The sequence below is a fragment of the Mus musculus genome, chromosome 14 (assembly GCF_000001635.26).
Source record: "Mus musculus strain C57BL/6J chromosome 14, GRCm38.p6 C57BL/6J".
NCBI lineage: Eukaryota > Metazoa > Chordata > Mammalia > Rodentia > Muridae > Mus > Mus musculus.
In genome coordinates, this window is record NC_000080.6 from 84,149,926 (window position 1) to 84,171,703 (window position 21,778).

Below are 21,778 nucleotides of genomic sequence, written 5' to 3' on the forward strand. Positions count from 1 at the left end.
AGCCCTTGATGATGGAAAACATCTTTGTCACCATAGATTAAAATTCTGACTTTCAGATATACCTTCCTCTAATTTAAGGCACAGTTTTTCTGAAAGCATTTGTTTCTTTGTATACAAATTAGTGTTGGTGCTGGTGGTAAAGGTGAAATTTCCAGGAAAATTTATTACAGGAGAGAAAATGACTACTATGTTTCACAGAGATTCATAAGAGCCATCAGATGATATGAGTTAATTCACCACCTGTGTACACTTCCCGGGAAGTCTTTATACTCATTCTTGATTTTGTCTGTTTGTTTGTTTGTTAGTTATATTTTTAATGCTTTAAGTTTTTATTTTATATCAACTCTTCCTATTTTATGTTGCATTCAATATATTTTAAATACAAAATATGGAAAATAATTTGTGATCTAGAGAACTCTCCTTGACATTATTAAAATCAGTACATGTTTTTCTATAATCATGCAGATATACTGTATGCCTTTTGGTTTACTGTGAGACTTTTAGAGGCAAATTTTAAAGACAGAAGAATGACTATTAAGTTCTAAAAACCATTCAATTTAAAATAAATGAATATATTAATAATATATCTTATTTTTACATACTAATATAGAAACATTCCTTTTTAATTTAATAACTTCAAATGGATGAATATAAAATAATGCTTAAGAATATACCATAATATTGTAGTAGTTGATTAATCCACTAGTTTAGATAAGATAAGATAAGATTAGATTAGATTAGATTAGGTTAACCTAATCTCCCAGGAGACAGTGGTACAAGTTCTTCACTCTCCACCCCAATGCTTCAGATTCTCGAATGAAAGACATATACATGCAGCATTATATTTAATAAATCTTAATCAGCTCAATGGTTGGGTCATTGCCAAAGTTTCACATTGCTAATGCCTTCCTTCTGATACTCACAAATTATATTATTACTAATTAAAATTTATGAAATCTATATTCCATTGTTTCTATCCTAGACCCAATAGCCCCTCATTCCCCAGTGTACCACTCTTGCCTGGCTCTTACATGATTGTATGCTTTCTCTTCTGTAACTCTCAAGCTTGCATCTTATTCTTTTTCTGGCACTGAGATTCTGATTTCTTCCCCATCAGCGTTTCTTATCTGGGAATCTTAAAAGTCCTGCTTCTGTCTCCCTGCCAAGCCATTGGCTGCCAACATCTTTATTCACCCATCAAAGCCAACTAGGGGCAGGGTCCCTCAGTATCTTACATGCAGACATGCAAATTTCCCTGTAATTTTGGTAACCCAACTGACATAATACAAGCAATAAGCCAAATCCATAATACCATAGTATCAAAATTACTTTAAATTGATATTTTATGAATAAAATTTCTTCTATGCAGATACTGTTATAATAATAACTATATGCAATATAATAACATATTTATTGTCTCTTCAAACAATGCTTATTTTGTGTAAATGTGTGGACACAGGCACCATATCTCCTGTAAAAATCAGAAAACAACCTTTGACAATCATGTCTTGAGTCCTTCCATATGAGTACTAAGGATAGAAGTCAAGTCATTTGATAGAACAAGTAGCTTTAACCACCAGGTGCAAGAACTGTAAATTTATTTATAATCAATAAATAAAACCAGATTACAGTCAAGTCCCAGAAAGTAAAATTTATTTTTGTTGATAAATTGACTACATATTGTAGTTAATCACAAAATTTCAAGAAAGAAGGCATGTTTTAAATCCCAGTCATGGCAATTACTAATTAAATAATCTTGAGCAAATCACTTAACCTTTCTATTCCTTAGTTTCCTCTTGTAAACAACAGAAACAGCCTTAAAGGGATTTCTGGGGATTAAATGATTTGAGTGTTGTCCATATAACAAGCATTAAATAAGTGTTGGTTAAATATTCCTTCATTTGTCATGAGATCTATTGAAACAATGCTTAATAAGCCTTTGGAAGAGAGTTAGATACATAAACAAATGTACTCACAAAAGAATGTTTTACTAATAGCATGATATCCACAAAGTGCTTTATACTTACCCACTTGGTTGCTCAGTCATTCACAATTATTAGCAGTTCAAAATGCAATTTAACATTAATTCTTAAGTAAATAATAGCAGGAGTCATGACTATGGTTGATAATAAAATATTATAAGAGTTTGCATTATTGATACAATCAAAAAGTTTATAATTATTCTGTTATGATTTAAATCTCACATTCAATCTCCAACAAAATACATTATTCTTACTGTTACAGGAACAACCTTGTTTCCATGATATTCATGATACTTATGAAAGCTTTCCCTGTAAGACATTAATCTTGAAACTTAAACGTATTTGTGTACATCTTTTTTTTTTCCAAAATATTCACAGGGAGGATTTTTGTTTGTTTTGTTTTGTTTTGTTTTGTTTTGTTTTGTTTTTACTTTCTTAAACCTGAATACAACAGAAAGGAAAGCCTAACACAAATACTTTTCTTAGAGCAAATGATTTGCATCAATTTGGATGCTTACTGCATTACAAAGCAGCTTTCTTTATTTCCTCTCGGTGGAGTTGTATGAAGAAAAATTAACAGATGTTTAGGGAACTACATAAACAGTTCACATTGGCATAAGTATGAGGCCACAACAACAAAAAATGTTTCTACTCTAGAAATCATGTAGCTATACGATTTCTTAATTCTGTGGAGGGTTTTCTAAATTGCATAGTTGATATCAAGCTCTTTCCTGGATGCATCTCTGCTTCTAGTTATATTAATTAGAAATAAGAAGAATAAGTATTTGTTGGGTTTAAAGAAATAGAAGTATATTTAGATCCATGTGTTGTCTTTTAAAAATTCAATACCCAAGTTTTTCTATAAGAATCAGAGTCTATAAATATTAAAAAAAAATCCTCTGAAATGTCTTAAAATGTATAATCAATTATTAGGAATATGACTTAAAACTTAAATGTTAATGTTTGTTAATATTTAAGAAAATAATTGCTGTAGATAGTAAATAATTGGGAGAGAACATTTCCAGACCAGGTATCAATACTATGGAAATAAAATAAATAACCACTTGACAAAGTCAATAAAATTATGAGTTTACCTTATTATATTATGTATATCCTAATGACTAAGTATATTTTGTAAACTGGTTAATCCATTATTCTGTGTTTATTTGATAAATTTCTTTTCATATCCTTTGTTGATGTTTCAATTATGTTATGTTTCAATTCATTTTGTTACTTGATTAGTTACCTTTGTATTTCACATGTGAATTTCTTATGTAGAATAAATAGTTTGATAACTATTTCTTTTTCACTGTAAGTTCTCTACTCACATTTAAAATGCTGTCTCATTTCTCTCCTGTTTTCTTCCATGTGTCTAAATTTCACATCATTATCACTTACTATCAAAAGTTTCAATTTAAACAATTGAAAAGATCGTGGATGAAACAACTGTGTACTTATAATTAATATAGTCATTTAGCAATACATCCTGAAGCTTAATAAAAAACAAAAACAAAATAAAACGAAAAACTCTAAGCACAACTAACACATGATTCAGCAGTCCTCCCACTGTTAACATTCAAAAAGAAATTGAAATCAATATCTCAAGGGTTTATGTGGAACAAGACATGTTACTGCAGATTTATAATGCCAGTATTTAGGAAGCAGAAGCAGAAAAAAAAGTTTGTTTGTGACCATTTTAAACTTGTGTCAAGACCTTTTCTCAAAGAAAGGGGCAGCAAATGGCATTCCCATACATACCCACAAACATAGCATGAATGACCATGTTCACACTCATAAAATTATACTAAAAAGAAGGAAATACTATTTGTGACAACAGGGATAAACCTGAAGGATATTTTATGACATAATATTTCATAGTCAAAAAGTAACATTGTTTATCTGTGATAAATAATAAATAACTCCAGAACTGAGAGTTCAGTGATAGAACACTTGTCCAGCATCCTCTGTGGGTACACGCTTTTCTATACCCGAAAGAAAACAAAGTTATTATATTTTAAAGCAGTTAAAGAGAAATTTCAAGTACATCTCTAAGGAAAAGTTAAATAACTTAAAAGATGGGTATATGAATTAGTTTCATTTAACCATTCCACATTAAACACATATTTAAAGACAACAGCATACTTCATAAATATAAAGGATTGTGATTTTGGATAAAATAAACATAAAAATTTGACAATATTTGTTTATATCTATAATTTATAATTTAAAATATTATAGCATAATAGTTATATATAATGTGATGTAATCTTCATTATAAAACTGTATCCATATTGGCGGAGAGAACTATCCATTCTCATACTGAACGATTTGAAAAATCTAAAATCATTTTCTCTTTCACCTAACTCTAAGTTGTTCTTCACACAGCTATTCTTGGGCACAGGTTCCACCATGTCCCATTGTTAGTTTCTAATATTTTTAATTACACTCTATTTAAGTGAAGAAGGATGTGAAAGGAGGACACTTAGAGGATTATGGAACACTATTAAAATAATACTCATTGCTTCCACTGTATGACAATCAGTGCTCTCCAAAATTAGCTACAAAGTAAACATCCAGAACATCCAAAAATTGAACTGTGTTGTGCAGAGTTGGTCAGCTAAAGAAGAGGCTGAAGACAGAATCAACACAGAAATGGACCACCATGATGCCTGCTGAAGAAGAAGGTGCTAGAAATCACACCTGTGGTTCTCTTTCTAAACCAATACAGAAAATTAACTTTTAAAGAGTGTGTAGTAAGTTTAAAGCAGTCCAAGGAGCGAGTTTAGAAGAAAAAAAGGGATGGGGGGGTGGAATTATCTCACTTTATAATCTCAAAGGTAAAAAACTAATTTTAAAAAGGCATATTTTAAGATATTGCTAGAGTTTTCTTCAAAAATACCTTTTAGTTTAAAAGTATTTCATATTACAGAAAATTTCAAAGTGGAAAATAAAGGATCTATGCAACACATGCCTAATTTTTTTCTATTTTAGTTTGTTACAATAAGCTGAAATATTTATTAAAATTAATGAATATAAATTTGTGACTTTTCATATTTGCATTCCCCTTGTTATAGAAGCAACAATTAATAAATGTTTATTTGTTTTGTTCTATGTTATCTTTTAGATAAGAGATGCTGAGACTGACATCAGAGATATGATGATGAATTAGAGAGTTTTGAGATAATGAAAGGAAAAATGTCTACATATTCAAATATGTCAACATTTATTAAGTTGCTGACAAACTATTCCTGTGTGTCTATTCATTACCCTAGATAATTAAATTCTAATTGAAGCAGACACTTAATTACTTGTGTTCTTGGAATTACAATAACTAAGATGAAAATATAATATTTTTCAGAGTTTTCAAACTTATCATGCTAATTTTGCTTGCCTTTGAAGAAAGCATAGGGTTTGAAAGGATAAGAATAAAACCTACAGTTACTGGAATGGCAAGTTCATGCTCCTGGAACTGATGGAAGAGTTAGTTAATCATTCTGAATTACTTGTAGAGAGCTTTCAGTTGTGTTGATGAAATGACTGGTATCAGGGCCATTTTGTTGTTGTTATTGCTGTTGTTGCATTCTTAAATTGATTTCTGGTTACCATCTTTATGAACAGCAAACATGTTCTGTTTGTGACTTTCACACTTTAAACATGGTGAAAGCAAATTCTACTGAACACAAATCACATGGGTTAAATATTATGCATTGCAAGAAAAATGTAGCACACAAAATGTATCTTACTTAATATACAAATACAAATAATTAACACCTCTTGAGTAAATATTCATCAGTTTATACTGCCCATTATTTGATAAGTTTATACTGGGTGACATTAAGCATGCAACCAACAATGAGGTGAAAAAAAAATGACCAATTTAATATCAGAATTACTCAAGAAGAAAATGAATATGGAAAACTGCTAAAGGAGTTGTTATATATCAAAACCTGCTGGAGCACTAATTTTAATACAGAGAAGCATCCTTCAATTTTTCTGTAGCAGGAAATGGTGTTAAAAGGGATCTAAGAGAATAAGGTACTTTTCGTCATCATTTTAGTTTCTTTCTTCCAGCATGTTTATTTGATAGCTGTTAATGTCTGTGGGGCATTGGGCTATGCACAGACAGGCAGGTCTCCAGTTGAGCTGAGGTCTGAACCCTGAAGGGTGATAATTCACCTTCATGACATGGTAGGCATTCCCTCATGCTCCTGGAACTCTGGCTCCTGCCTAAGTTACCACCCCCCACCCCCAGCCCCTACAAGAGAAGCATGGTCAGTAGTCATATAGGCAATGGCCCAAGCTTCTGACCTTCAGGCTAAACTCCTCCCCAGTTACCTAGCAACAGTAAAGACCATAAAAGGGGCTGTTAGGCCTCCACCTCCGCACCTCACTCTCTTACCTCTTACTCTCTTACTTGTCGCTCTTACTTCTACTCTATTGCCTCTTACCCCTCACTCTCACCCACTGTCTCCTCTCTCTTTGTCTTCTCTCCTCTCTCCTCTCTCTTTGTCTTCTCCTCTTCTCTCTCCTCTCCTCTCTCCCTCTTGCTCTCTCTTTCTCTCTAGCCTTTCCTCTCTCTCTCTCTCTCTCTCTCTCTCTCTCTCTCTCTCTTTCTCTCACCATCTCTCTTTCTCCCTGCCTTTCTATAATAAAGCTCTAAAACCATAGACAGTCTCTGCTCATCAAGGTTGTACTCACTCTCATCAGTGTTAGGAACCTCTTCCCACTCTCAAACCTCTCTCCCATAACTCTGGTAGCTTTAGCAAAGTAACTCCTGGACTCCCAGGAAGGCCTGCCCCTTGCCACCCCTCCAAGAGTGGGTCAGAGGCTTAGATGCCCTCCCAGGGGTGAGTGGAAGGTAGATAGCAGCCCTCCCACGCCTGACAGACCAGAGAATAGGTAAAATTCTGGCAGGGTGTGGGTCTTCCCCTACACTCTTTTCCCTTGGGCCTCCTTTTTAGTTCCCAACAAATGTCTTCTTTATTTCCTCTGATGAATAGATGAGATAAGAGCCATACTAAAGCTGGATGAATACATGGCTTGGGCTGAGCACATGATGTTGCTTTTTCTCTTCTAACTATTCCTAGCCTAGTCCTGGAAGCTTGTAGGGTCCATACTATCTAATCCTCCAAGAAGACAAATTCAGTCCTGCCCAGTCCAACATGGCCTTCAGGGGAAAGAATGACAGACTGGGGGGAGTGGACCAGCAGAAGTGGGTCTCCATGAGTATTGATGGCTGTCATGAGCATAAGATTTTTTGTAAAATATTGTACATATTTTACATTTCTCCTTAAAGGAATGTTCTCTTTGTAAATGTTAATAATTCCATGATAATCAGCCAACACAAGTCCAGGAAGTCAAAATATGGTTAATGTCTCTGCAAAACTGTAAGCACTAGGATCTTCAGGACAGCCCTTAACGCTGTGGGGAAAAAAAAAAAAAAAAAAAAAAAAAAACTCTAAAAACATAGGTTCAGCATCAACTATGTAAAATATAAAGACACAACATGAATTATGAGGGGTTTCACAAATTAAAAGGAACCAAGGCAGCTACACTATGGAGCCAACTTGTCAAAAGACACCAAGGAAGGAAATGAAGAGATTTAGGGAGTGGTGTTTGCAGGAGATCCCACCCAACTAAGCTTTTTTGTTTATGCTTACAAAGGCAGACAAATTCCTGAGTTCAGGGTCAATTCTGGGAGAGAGCAAGGCTAGACCCAGGTGTGGTTGAAATGGTAATTTCAGGACTGGGTTCCACCCATCTAGTTTAGCATCTATGCTAAATAGAGACAGGAAGATCTCTGATTTCTTTTGCAAGCTTAAAATTGAAATACATGCTTGTGGTCTCCTAAGAATTAAGGGACTGGGGTCATGGGATACTGATTTTTAGGATTATTGAAAAGGAAACCTGGAGTAAATGACTGTATTGATACGTAAAATGAAAAACTCAGTTTGTGATATGCAGGGGGTAAGCAATTGAGAGGATTGTTAAGAATAGTAAGTGAGAACTGCTTGTTAGTGTTAGGGAATGGTACCCACCCATTGAATTCAGACGGCCTTTTCATCTGTTTCTGCTCAATTTTTGTCCTTGCATTTCTTTTAGGAACAATTCTGGGTCAAAAAACTTTGAGGTGGGATGGTGACTCCATCCCTTCACTGGGGTCCTGTCTATCTAATTCTAAAATTCAATGGGATTCATAGACAACCCTGTAACATTCAGTGACGTGGCTTTAAGTTTCTTTTCCATTTAAAATGATGCTGATGGAAGCAATCCCACTAAAATCAGGGACTAGACAAGGCTGCCCACTTTCTCCCTACCTTTTCAACATAGTACTTGAAGTATTAGCCAGAGCAATTCGACAACAAAAGGAGATCAAGGGGATACAAATTGGAAAAGAGGAAGTCAAAATATCACTTTTTGCAGATGATATGATAGTATATATAAGTGACCCTAAAAATTCTACCAGAGAACTCCTAAACCTGATAAACAGCTTCGGTGAAGTAGCTGGATATAAAATAAACTCAAACAAGTCAATGGCCTTTCTCTATACAAAGAATAAACAGGCTGAGAAAGAAATTAGGGAAACAACACCCTTCTCAATAGTCACAAATAATATAAAATATCTTGGCGTGACTCTAACTAAGGAGGTGAAAGATCTGTATGATAAAAACTTCAAATCTCTGAAGAAAGAAATTAAAGAAGATCTCAGAAGATGGAAAGATCTCCCATGCTCATGGATTGGCAGGATCAACATTGTAAAAATGGCTATCTTGCCAAAAGCAATCTACAGATTCAATGCAATCCCCATCAAAATTCCAACTCAATTCTTCAACGAATTGGAAGGAGCAATTTGCAAATTTGTCTGGAATAACAAAAAACCTAGGATAGCAAAAAGTCTTCTCAAGGATAAAAGAACTTCTGGCGGAATCACCATGCCAGACCTAAAGCTTTACTACAGAGCAATTGTGATAAAAACTGCATGGTACTGGTATAGAGACAGACAAGTAGACCAATGGAATAGAATTGAAGATCCAGAAATGAACCCACACACCTATGGTCACTTGATCTTCGACAAGGGAGCTAAAACCATCCAGTGGAAGAAAGACAGCATTTTCAACAATTGGTGCTGGCACAACTGGTTGTTATCTTGTAGAAGAATGCGAATCGATCCATACTTATCTCCTTGTACTAAGGTCAAATCTAAGTGGATCAAGGAACTTCACATAAAACCAGAGACACTGAAACTTATAGAGGAGAAAGTGGGGAAAAGCCTTGAAGATATGGGCACAGGGGAAAAATTCCTGAACAGAACAGCAATGGCTTGTGCTGTAAGATCGAGAATCGACAAATGGGACCTAATGAAACTCCAAAATTTCTGCAAGGCAAAAGACACCGTCAATAAGACAAAAAGACCACCAACAGATTGGGAAAGGATCTTTACCTATCCTAAATCAGATAGGGGACTAATATCCAACATATATAAAGAACTCAAGAAGGTGGACTTCAGAAAATCAAATAACCCCATTAAAAAATGGGGCTCAGAACTGAACAAAGAATTCTCACCTGAGGAATACCGAATGGCAGAGAAGCACTTGAAAAAATGTTCAACATCCTTAATCATCAGGGAAATGCAAATCAAAACAACCCTGAGATTCCACCTCACACCAGTCAGAATGGCTAAGATCAAAAATTCAGGTGACAGCAGATGCTGGCGAGGATGTGGAGAAAGAGGAACACTCCTCCATTGTTGGTGGGAGTGCAGGCTTGTACAACCACTCTGGAAATCAGTCTGGCGGTTCCTCAGAAAACTGGACATAGTACTACCGGAGGATCCAGCAATACCTCTCCTGGGCATATATCCAGAAGATGCCCCAACAGGTAAGAAGGACACATGCTCCACTATGTTCATAGCAGCCTTATTTATAATAGCCAGAAGCTGGAAAGAACCTAGATGCCCCTCAACAGAGGAATGGATACAGAAAATGTGGTACATCTACACAATGGAGTACTACTCAGCTATTAAAAAGAATGAATTTATGAAATTCCTAGCCAAATGGATGGACCTGGAGGGCATCATCCTGAGTGAGGTAACACATTCACAAAGAAACTCACACAATATGTATTCACTGATAAGTGGATATTAGCCCCAAACCTAGGATACCCAAGATATAAGATATAATTTGCTAAACACATGAAACTCAAGGAGAATGAAGACTGAAGTGTGGACACTATGCCCCTCCTTAGATTTGGGAACAAAACACCCATGGAAGGAGTTACAGAGACGGAGTTTGGAGCTGAGATGAAAGGATGGACCATGTAGAGACTGCCATAGCCAGGGATCCACCCCATAATCAGCATCCAAACGCTGACACCATTGCATACACTAGCAAGATTTTATTGAAAGGACGCAGATGTAGCTGTCTCTTGTGAGACTATGCCGGGGCCCAGCAAACACAGAAGTGGATGCTCACAGTCAGCTAATGGATGGATCATAGGGCTCCCAATGGAGGAGCTAGAGAAAGTAGCCAAGGAGCTAAAGGGATCTGCAACCCTATAGGTGGAACAACATTATGAGCTAACCAGTACCCCGGAGCTCTTGACTCTAGCTGCATATATATCAAAAGATGGCCTAGTCGGCCATCACTGGAAAGAGAGGCCCATTGGACTTGCAAACTTTATATGCCCCAGTACAGGGGAATACCAGGGCCAAAAAGGGGGAGTGGGTGGGCAGGGGAGTGGGGGTGGGTGGATATGGGGGACTTTTGGTATAGCATTGGAAATGTAAATGAGTTAAATACCTAATAAAAAATGGAAAAAAAAATAAAAAAAAAAATAAAATGATGCTGAGTATGACATATACAGCTATTATTATGCTGAAGTATATTTCTTCTAAACCTACTGTCTTTAGGATGTTTATTATTAAGGCATGTTGGCTTTCAGCAAATTCATGCTCTGAATCTACTGGAATGATGATGTACTTTTCATCTTTAAGTAGCCTGTGTGGTTTATTACATTTATTGTTTTGAGGCCAGTTAAACCAACTGTACTCTCAGAAATAATGCCAAATGTTGTCATCTAGCGACATAATAATTAAAACACTAAACATACAGAATAAAGAAAGAGTATTTAAAAACTTCAATGGAAAAAAGAAAAAAATAACAGACAGACCATTTAGAATTAGAGACAACTGCTCGATGATCACTCTAAAAGTCAGAAGGACTTGAATAAATCTAGCTGACTTGAAGAGACCATAGATGTGAGCACAGACTATTACACTCCGTAAAACTTTCAATCACCATAAATGGAGGAAACAAGATATCTTAGTTAGGGTTTATGACTGTGAAGAAACATTACCAAGGCAACTCTTATAAAGAGAACACTTAATCAGGGATGACTTACAGTTTCTTTGGTTTAGTCCATTATCACAATGACTGGAAGAAAGTTAGCATGCAGGATGATGTGGTGCTAGAGATTCTGACAATCCTTTGTTTGTTTGTTTTAATAACAAAGTTTAAGCTCTTAATGCATTTATTTTGTCTTAAATTAACTCTATGGTGGGAATTCCTTTCATTTCGAGAACTGTGATGCTGAATATTGATCATTTAAACTCTAGGAATATGCTATGTTAAAAATATTAATAACTTGAATGCATTAATGTTGCAAATGTATTTGAATTCTACAGATTGCTATCTTTGTGGGGTTAATATGAAAATTCTATATATTGATCTGAAAGTATCCACAAGGAGGAGACTATCCAAGAGGAGGTTCTCTTCCATTTTTGGCAGAGCCTGAACATAGGAGCCTCAAAGTCTCAAAGTGTTAACACATTTACTCCAACAAGACTACACCTATTCCAAAAAAGACACACCTCCTAATATTGTTACTATGGGCTGAGCATTCAAACTCTAAGCAATTTCTATCTAAAACCCATACCCTAAAGATGATACTAGAAGACAAAAAACAAAAACAAAAACAAAAACAAAACAAAACAAAAAATCAAAAAGACTAACTACCTGAGAACATGGGAAATAAATAATCTCTGACCATCAAACTAATGAACACAGAGAAACACACGAAGACATAACCACCAACAATGCCAAATAAAAGAAATTAATAATCATTAGTCATTGATATCTCTCAATATCAATAAAATTAATTACCAGTTTTTTTTATCCACAGAATTGATTTGAAAATGGAGCTCTCATTTTTCTGCATATAAGAAACTTGCTTCAACATCAAAAGATAGATATTACCTCAGAATAAGGGGTTGGAAACAGATTTTATAAGAAAATGAATCAAGATGAATGCTTGTGTACATATTCTACTATTTAACAAAACAGCTATCAAAACAGAATTAGTCAGAAGAGGCTAGAAAGGACTCTTCATACTCACCAAAGTAAAATTCTACCACGATGATATTTCAGTTCTTAAAATCTCTGCTCTGAATGAAAGGTTACCCATGTTTCTAAAAGAAACATTAAAAAGCTCAAGTCACAAACTGACCATCCCACAATGATAGTGGGAAAATTCAATACATCCCTTTTATGAATTTATAGGTCAGCCAGCCCAAAACTAACCAGCGAAACCCCTCAACCAACAGATATTATAAACCAAATGAACCTAACAGATATCTACTGAACATTTCACTGAAACACAAAAGTCTATACCTTCTTCTCTGCACCTCATGGAATTCTGTACAAAACTGAACACATAGTCAGCAATAAAGCAAGTGTCACAGATGCAAGAAAACTAAAATAAACTCCTGTATGCTATCAGAACACCACTGATTAAAGTTGGATTTCAACAGCAATGGAAACAATACAAATCCTACAAACTTATGGAAAAATGAACATCTCTTTAATGAAGGAAAATTGTGTCAAGACAGAAATAAACAATGAAATTTAAAAAAAAAACTTTTAACATTCAATAAAAATGAATACACAACATACCCAAACCCATGGGGTACTATTAAATTGGTAATAAGAGTTGATAGCACTATGTTCCTACATTTAAAAAAAAAATAAGAGAGTGAGATGTTCTAAAAGCAACTTAACAGCATATCTGAAATAAGTAAGGACATCTAAAATGGGAATGTGGTAGTAAATAATAAAACTGGTGGCTGAAATCAATAAAATAAAATCAAAGAGAAAATAAATGAAATAAAGAGATGGTTATCTGAAAAATTCAAGATAGACAACTCTGAATCAACTAAAATATATGAAGAGAATGCCCAAGTTAACAAAATCAGAAATAAAGAGAGGGCATGACAACAGACAGTGAAAAAATAGAAATGATCATTAGGCCTTACTTTTAAAACCTGTTTGCCACAAATAGGAAAATCCTAAAGAAATGGATCAGTTTCTCAATACAGAGAGATTTATCACTTTATTGCAGAATTCTACAAGATTTTCAAAGAAAAGGCAAGACCAATACTCCTCAAATTACTACACAATATAGAAGCAGAAGGAACATTTTAAGTTTGAGGCCACAGTCACCCTGATACTCAAACAACACAAAGATTCAACAAGGAAAGAAAATTACAAACAAATATTCCTCATGAACATAGGTTCAAAAACACTCATAAAATATTCACAAACCAAATCCATGAACACTTCAAAACATCCTTCATCATTGGGCAGCTATCTATCTTAACTAAAAACAAAATGGAAGGAAAGGAAGGGGGAAAAGGAAAAACAAACCAGCAGGAAATAACAACTCAAACAAAACAAAAACAAAGAAAAATCACCATCAACAATTTGAACAGACTTGCTAAGAAATACAAAGAATTTTCAGCACCATTTCGTGCCAGTGGAATGTAAATTAAATTACTATTTTAAATACACATCACTCCAGTTGGAATAGTCATCTTAGGAATACAAATGACATATATACATCCATAATTGCTTTAAATGAATACGAGTACCGCCAATTTGGAAATCAGCCAGGAGGCTTCTCAAAAAATTGTTAAGTTTTTGAGAAAAAAGAAAAAAAAGTAAAGATAGTTTTGACTGGTGATTTAACATATTTATTGGTCATAGATTTGTATAAAACCTTGTGATTTCTTTTTTTGTTTGTGTGTTTGTTTGTTTGTTTGTTTTACTTGTATGTAGTAATCATATACATTAATGGAATTTTCAGCACATTTATAAAACATATACTTATTTAATTAGAGTGAATAATTTTATTTCATCAATACCCCTATATATTCAGTTCCTTCAAGCTCTCATCTTCCAAGTCACCATCGAATACAGAAATCATTGTATGTCTTTCAGAAGACCAGAAGTTGTTCTTTCTATCTAAATGTTTGGTTTTATTTCCGATATGAAACTTCCTTTTATACTCTTAACATCGAATCTTCCTATCCTCTCAGAATCACTCTTCTAGAGGTTATTTTTCTTTTTATTGATTAGTTAATCCTTTGTTCACAGTCCAGTTTTTAGCCCTATCCAGGACCACCCTCTATTCCTCATCTCATACACCCCCCGAATGCTATGCCCCCACACCAGTCTCCAAGAGTATGTCTCCCTCCTACCCCACCAGACCTCCCTTGGGTCTCAAAAATCTCCAGGGTTGACAAATCACTTCCAGTTGGTGCAAGCACCAGGTCACCTCGGGCGGGGAGTCGGCGGACACCCACAAGGTCCCCTAGAGGACACTCCACTCAATCTTTGGACCACCGGTGAGTGGACCACAAATTCTGTTCCAATCCAATCGCTCACAGGGTCAGCATTCTAATTAACAAAATCAGAAATAAAAAGGGATAAATAACAACAAATCCTGAAGAAATCCAAAGAACCATCAGATCATTCTACAAAAGGCTATACTCAACAAAACTGAAAAACCTGGATGAAATGGACAAATTTCTAGACAGATGCCAGGTACCAAAGTTTAATCAGTATCAGGTTAATGATCTAAACAGTACTATATCCCCTAAAGAAATAGAAGCAGTCATTAATAGTCTTCCAACCAAAAAAAGCCCAGGACCAGATGGGTTTAATACAGAGTTCTATCAGAACTTCAAAGAAGATCTAATTCCAGATCTTCACAAACTATTCCACAAAATAGAAGTAGAAGGTACTCTACCCAATTCATTCCATGAAGCCACAATTACTCTGATACCTAAACCACAAAAAGACCCAACAAAGATAGAGAACTTCAGACCAATTTCCCTTATGAATATTAATGCAAAAATACTCAATAAAATTCTCGCTAACGTAATCCAAGAACACATCAAAACAATCATCCATCCTGACCAAGGAGGTTTTATTCCAGGGATGCAGGGAAGGTTTAATATACAGAAATCCATCAATGTAATCCACAATATAAACAAACTCAAAGACAAAAACCATATGATCATCTCGTTAGATGCGAAGAAAGCATTTAAAAAAATCCAACACCCATTCATGATAAAAGAAATAAAATAGTCTTGGAAAGTTCAGGAATTCAAGGCCCATACCTAAACATGATAAAAGCAATCTACAGCAAACCAGTAGCCAACATCAAAGTAAATGGTGAGAAGCTGGAAGAAATCCCACTAAAATCAGGGACTACACAAGGCTGCCCACTTTCTCCCTACCTATTCAACATTGTAGTTGAAGTCCTAGCCAGAGCTTTTCCACAACAAAAGGAGATCAAGGGGATAGAAATTGGAAAGAAATAAGTCAAAATATCACTTTTTGCAGATGATATGATAGCATATATGTGACCCTAAAAATTCCACCAGAGAACTCCTAAGCCTGATAAAAAGTTTCAATGATGTAGCTGGATATAAAATTAACTCAAACAAGTCAATGGCCTTTCTGTACACAAAGGATCAACAGGCTGAGAAAGAAATTAGGGAAAGAACACCCTCTCAATAGTCACAAATAATATAAAATACCTTGGCATGACTCTAGCTAAGGAAGTGAAAGATCTGTGTGATAAGAACTTCAAGTCTCTGAAGAAAGACATTAAAGAAGTACTCAGAAGATAGAAAGATCTCCCATGCTCATGAATTGGGAGGATCAATATAGTAAAAATGGCTATCTTGCCAAATGCTATGTACAGATTCAATGCAATCCCCATCAAAATTCCAACTCAATTCTTCGACGAATTAGAAAGAGCAATCTACAAATTCATCAGTAGTAGCAAAAAAGTTAGATAGCAAAAACTCTTCTCAAGGATAAAAGAACCTCTGGGCAGAATCACTATGCCTGACCTAAAGCTGCACTACAGAGCAATTGTGATAAAAACTGCATGGTACTGGTATAGCAACAGACAAGTAGAAAAATGGAATAGAATTGAAGAACCAGAAATGAACCCACACACCTATGGTCACTTGATCTTTGACAAGGGAGCTAAAACCCTCCAGTGGAAAAAAAAGACATCATTTTCAACAAATGGTGCTGGCACAACTGGCAGTTATCAAGTAGAAGAGTGCGAATTGATCCATTCCTATCTCCTTGTACTAAGGTCAAATCTAAGTGGATCAAGGAACTCCACATAAAACCAGAGACAGTGAAACTTATAGAGGAGAAAGTGGGGAAAGGCCTCGAAGATATGGGCACAAGGGAAAAATTCCTGAATAGAACAGCAATGACTTGTGCTGTAAAATCAGAAATTGACAAATGGGACCTCATAAAATTGCAAAGCTTCTGTAAGGCAAAAGATACTGTCAATAAGACAAAAAGGCCACCAACAGATTGGGAAAGGATCTTTACCTATCCTAAATCAGATAGGGGACTAATATCCAACATATATAAAGAACTCAAGAAGGTGGACTTCAGAAAATCAAATAACCCCTTTAAAAAATGGGGCTCAGAGCTAAACAAAGAATTCTCACCTGAGGAATACTGAATAGCTGAGAAGCACCTGAAAAAATGTTCAGCATTTTTAATCATCAGGGAAATGCAAATCAAAACAACCCTGAGATTCCACCTCACACCTGTCAGAATGGTTAAGATCAAAAATTCAGGTGACAGCAGATGCTGGCGAGGATATGGGGAAAGAGGAACACTCCTGCATTGTTGGTGGGATTGCAAGCTTGTACAACCACTCCGGAAATCAGTCTGGTCATTCCTTAGAAAATTGAACATAATACTACCGGAGGGTCCCACAATACCTCTCCTGGGCATATATCCAGAAGATGTTCCAACCGGTAAGAAGGACATGTGCTCCACTATGTTCATAGAAGCCTTATTCATAGACAGAAGCTGGAAAGAACCCAGATGCCCCTCAACAGAAGAATGGATACAGAAAATGTGGTACATTTACACAATGGACTACTACTCAGCTATTAAAAAGAATGAATTTATGAAATTCCTAGGCAAATGGATGGATCTGGAGGGCATCATCCTGAGTGAGGTTACCCAATCACAAAAGAACTCACATGATATGTACTCACTGATAAGTGGATATTAGCCCAGAAACTTAGAATTCCCAAGATATAAGATACAATTTGTAAAACAGGAAACTCAAGAAGAACGAAGACCAAAGTGTGGATACTTTGCCCCCTCTTAGAATTGTGAAAAAACACCCATGGAAGGAGTTACAGAGACAAAGTTTGGAGCTGAGACAAAAGGATGGACCATCTAGAGACTGCCATATACAGGGATCCATCCCATAATCAGCCTTTAAACGCTGATACCATTGCATACACTAGCAAGATTTTGCTGAAAGGACCCTGATATAGCTCACTCTTGTGAGGCTATTCTTGGGCCAAGCAAACACAGACGTGGATGCTCACAGTCAGCTATTGGATAGAACACAGGGCCCCCAATGGAGGAGCTAGAGAAAGTACCCAAGGAGCTAAAGGGATCTGCAATCCTATAGGTGGAACAACAATATGGACTAACCAGTACCCCCAGGAGCTCATGTCTCTAACTGCATATGTAGCAGAAGATGGCCTAGTCGGCCATCTGTGGAAAGAGATTGTTCTTGCAAACATTATATGCCTAAGTACAGGGGAATGCCAGGGCCAAGAAGTGGGAGTGGGGGTGGGGGGGAGAGTAGGGGGAGGCTAAGGGGGACTTTTGGGATAGCGTTGGAAATGTAAATGAAGAAAATACCTAATTTTTTAAAAAAGGAAAAAAAAATCTCCAGAGTTAGGTGTATCTTTTCTCACTGAGGCCAGACCAGGTAAACCTCTGCAATATATGTGTCAGGGGGCCTCATCAGCTGGTGTATGCTGCTACCAGCTCAGTGTATGAGATATCATTGGGATCCAGGTTAGTTGAACTACTGGTCTTCCTATGTGGTTGCCCTCCTTCTCAGCTTCTTCCAGCTTTTCCCTAATTCAACCACAGGGGTCCCTGGCTTCTGTCCATTGGCTAGGTCTAAATATCTGCTTCTGTCTAGGTCAGCTGCTTATTGGGAATTTCTTGGAGGGCAGTCATGCTATGCTCCTGTTTGTAAGCACACCATAACATCAGTAATAGTGTCAGGCCTTGGGGACTCCCCTTGAGCTGGATCACAATTTGGGCCTGTCACTGGACCTCCTTTTCCTCAGTCTCTTCTTCAATTTTGTCCCTGAAGTTCTTTCAAACAGGAATGATTCTGAGTCAGAGTTTTTGACTGTGGGATGGCAACCACCAAAAAAAACCAAACAACCTATAATAAAGTTTTGAAGAGCTAGAAAGATAGCTCTGTAGTTTAGAGCTCTTGCTGCTCTATCAGAGAGCTTGGTTCATTTTTCTGTAGCAACCTAAAGCCTTGCAACCATCCATATTTCATGTTCCAAAAGATCTACTGCCCTTTTCAGACCTAGGCAGACACCAGTTATTCACTGAATACCCTTGGATATTCTCAGGCAAAACACTCATAAATATAAACAAAAACTAAGGAAACTTTTTTCACAAGGTAAATTCTTTCTGACTTGAATTTTTTTTCACATGTTAAAGAAGTGATTGTCTTCATGTGCTTTTAATATTTCTGTGAACACTTATTTTGCTGCAAAGGACAGGATTAAACCCTTTTCTATAGGTGAATCATATTCAATTATAAGCAGATAAATATTTTTCCATTCAATCATTATTTGATTAAAACCTAGATAAATTCGATATTAATGTGAATAATAACAGGGTTTTGATTGGGATTTTCTAAGGTCACATATGTCTAACACATGCTCACCTGCTTATGCTACTGGAGAGAGTTTTAAAAAATTTTATGGAGCAATCAAGTGGAAATCATGTTTCCTCACATAGAAATGATTAATCTTTTTCTCTACTTTTAAGTATAATCAAATAATAAAGCTGTAAAAATTAAAATGGACTTAGAGAACTTTGAAATTTGGTGGTGAAGTGAAGGCAACAATAATATAAATGAGTTGTGTATGTGATTCAAGATATATAAGCCAAATAAACCCCTTCCCCAAATAAAGAAAATAAATAAATAAATATATTTTATAATGAGACCTTAGGAAACTTAATTACATCATTTTTTGCATTGTTCTTTAATAAAATGTTGAATATATGGTTTTGTTTTTTGTTTTTTTTTTAAATAGAATAGAGTTTATTAAGGGCATGGGGAGGGGAGTTCAGAGGGTAGTGGAGTCAGAAAAAGGCAGAAAGAGAAAGACAGAGAGAAGAGGAGAGGGGAGGGGAAGGGAAGAAGGGAAGGAAGAGAAGGGAAGGGAAGAAGGGAAGGGAAGGGAAGGGAAGGGAAGAGGAGGGGAGGGAAGGGGAGGGGAGGGTAGAGAGAAGGAAAGAGAAGAGAAGAGAAGAGAAGAGAAGAGAAGAGAAGAGAAGAGAAGAGAAGAGAAGAGAAGAGAAGAGAAGAGAAGAGAAGAGAAGAGAGAGACGAGAAATAGGGGAGTAGAGCAATAGAGGCCAGCCATGAGCACTGGGAGAGATGAGGGAAGGAAAAGAAAGAGCAAGAGAAAGTAAGAGAGCAAAACTTAATTTACTTTTGTGTCTTGTTTGAGGTTCAATTGCTGTGATAAAACACTATGACTAATGCACTTTGGGGGAAAATAGTTTATTTTAGCTTACAATTCCATGTTAGATTCTATCACCTAGACAATTCAGGGCAGGAAACCTGGAGACAAGAGTTGATGCAGAGATGGTGGTGAGACATTGCTTACTGGCTTGCTTTCCATAGCTTTCTTAAGCTGAATTTTTTTTATACCACCAACGACCACCAGTCCTTGGTAGCACCTCCCACAATGGGCAGGGCACCACAGCATAAGTTGTCAATCAATAAGATGTCCTAAAGGTTTACCCAGTCCAATATGTTAGGAACATTTTCTCGTTTGCTAGTGTGACATGCAGTATCGTGGCTAAGGGAGAAACTGTACCATATATTAGAGTGAATCAGATCCAGAAAAACAGAAACACCTATTTGTTTGTTTTCTTATATTTCAATGCTAGCTTTGTATCCTTAACAAAGATACGAGTGGCGTATTTAAACTGATACACCATTAATATGGTCTTTTTAAATTGATGTACCTAAGTACTCTGCAAATTAGTAAGCAGCCATTAGGTGCATGATTCTCAGAGAAGAACACAAATGCAGGATAAATGCAGAAGAAATGTTAGATAATAAATCAGGAAGAGTAAAATGAAAAGAAGAATGGGAGATCATGGCAGAGAAGGGAGAATGGGAGGCAACAAATACTGAAATCCTTGGAAAAATAGATTTGAAAACATAGTACTGTAGAAGCTTAGTAAAATATGCATCACACATGGGTGTGATGGGTGATGGGTTGATATATGATACATAGATGATAGATAGATAGATAGATAGATAGATAGATAGATAGATAGATAGATAGACAGACAGATAAAAATAGAGTAAAGATAGATAATAGATCAGTACAGATGATACTGATATAAATAAAAAGAATTTAGTTTGTGTTACCTTATAGCAAGAAGACAATACAATAACCTTACATGGCACAATATGCTATCAAATAAAATTCACAGTAGCATGTATGCTTTACTACTTTTACTGTTGTTAAACAATGAAATCCCATCCCAGAGCCTTTACTTCCCCCACAAAACATGACTGGCTATTCACATTGGTATATATATATATATATATGGAAGCTTCATCCCTACCGATCATATTTTATAATACCAGAAATCTCTATGAACACTATCAGTGGTCAAGAAGTCTTGGAGCTACTTTAATGGCAGAAATTTAAGGCTAGTGGTGGGTAGTTTCTCATCTTTGGAAGGAAGATGCAGTGAGATAAGACCATGGAGGATAGTAAAAGTAGGTCGAAGTACCTGATGAAGCTTACCAGACTCACAAGTTCACTTTTTTAAGAATGAAATAAATAACTGATGAGTGAAAGATTTTGTTGGGATATTTTGCCAAGTGAGTAGGGAATCCTGTGAAGGCAAGTGTCATCACTCATGCGGGACTGAGCTGTGCAGCGATACATTTAACTCTGAGTATTATGCTCTTTTATCATATTCATGTTATTGCTCTGCTTCATCAAGCTGTGTAGAGGAATTTTAATCCAGCAATGTGAATGCTGTGGTAAGGGATCTCATTCAAAATCTTTCTAGGTCTACGTGATCCTTCTAAAGTGATGTCCCTTCATCTCTCCGGGTAGAATACCTGCACACCCTTAGTACAATGAAGGTAAAGACAGTTTGCTAAAGGAAAAAGCCATATTTGAAACTAACATCTAATTGAGGGGCAGACAAAATGATAACTCAAAGAAATATTTGACAAAATGAGTCAGAGGTAGGATATGCCCAAGATTCATAAGGAGAGACCGGGAAGAGCGGTTGCTTGCCAGCACCACAGAGTGAGTCAGGCGTGGGTCAGGAGTGAGTCAGGCGTGGGTCAGGAGTGAGTCAGGCGTGGGT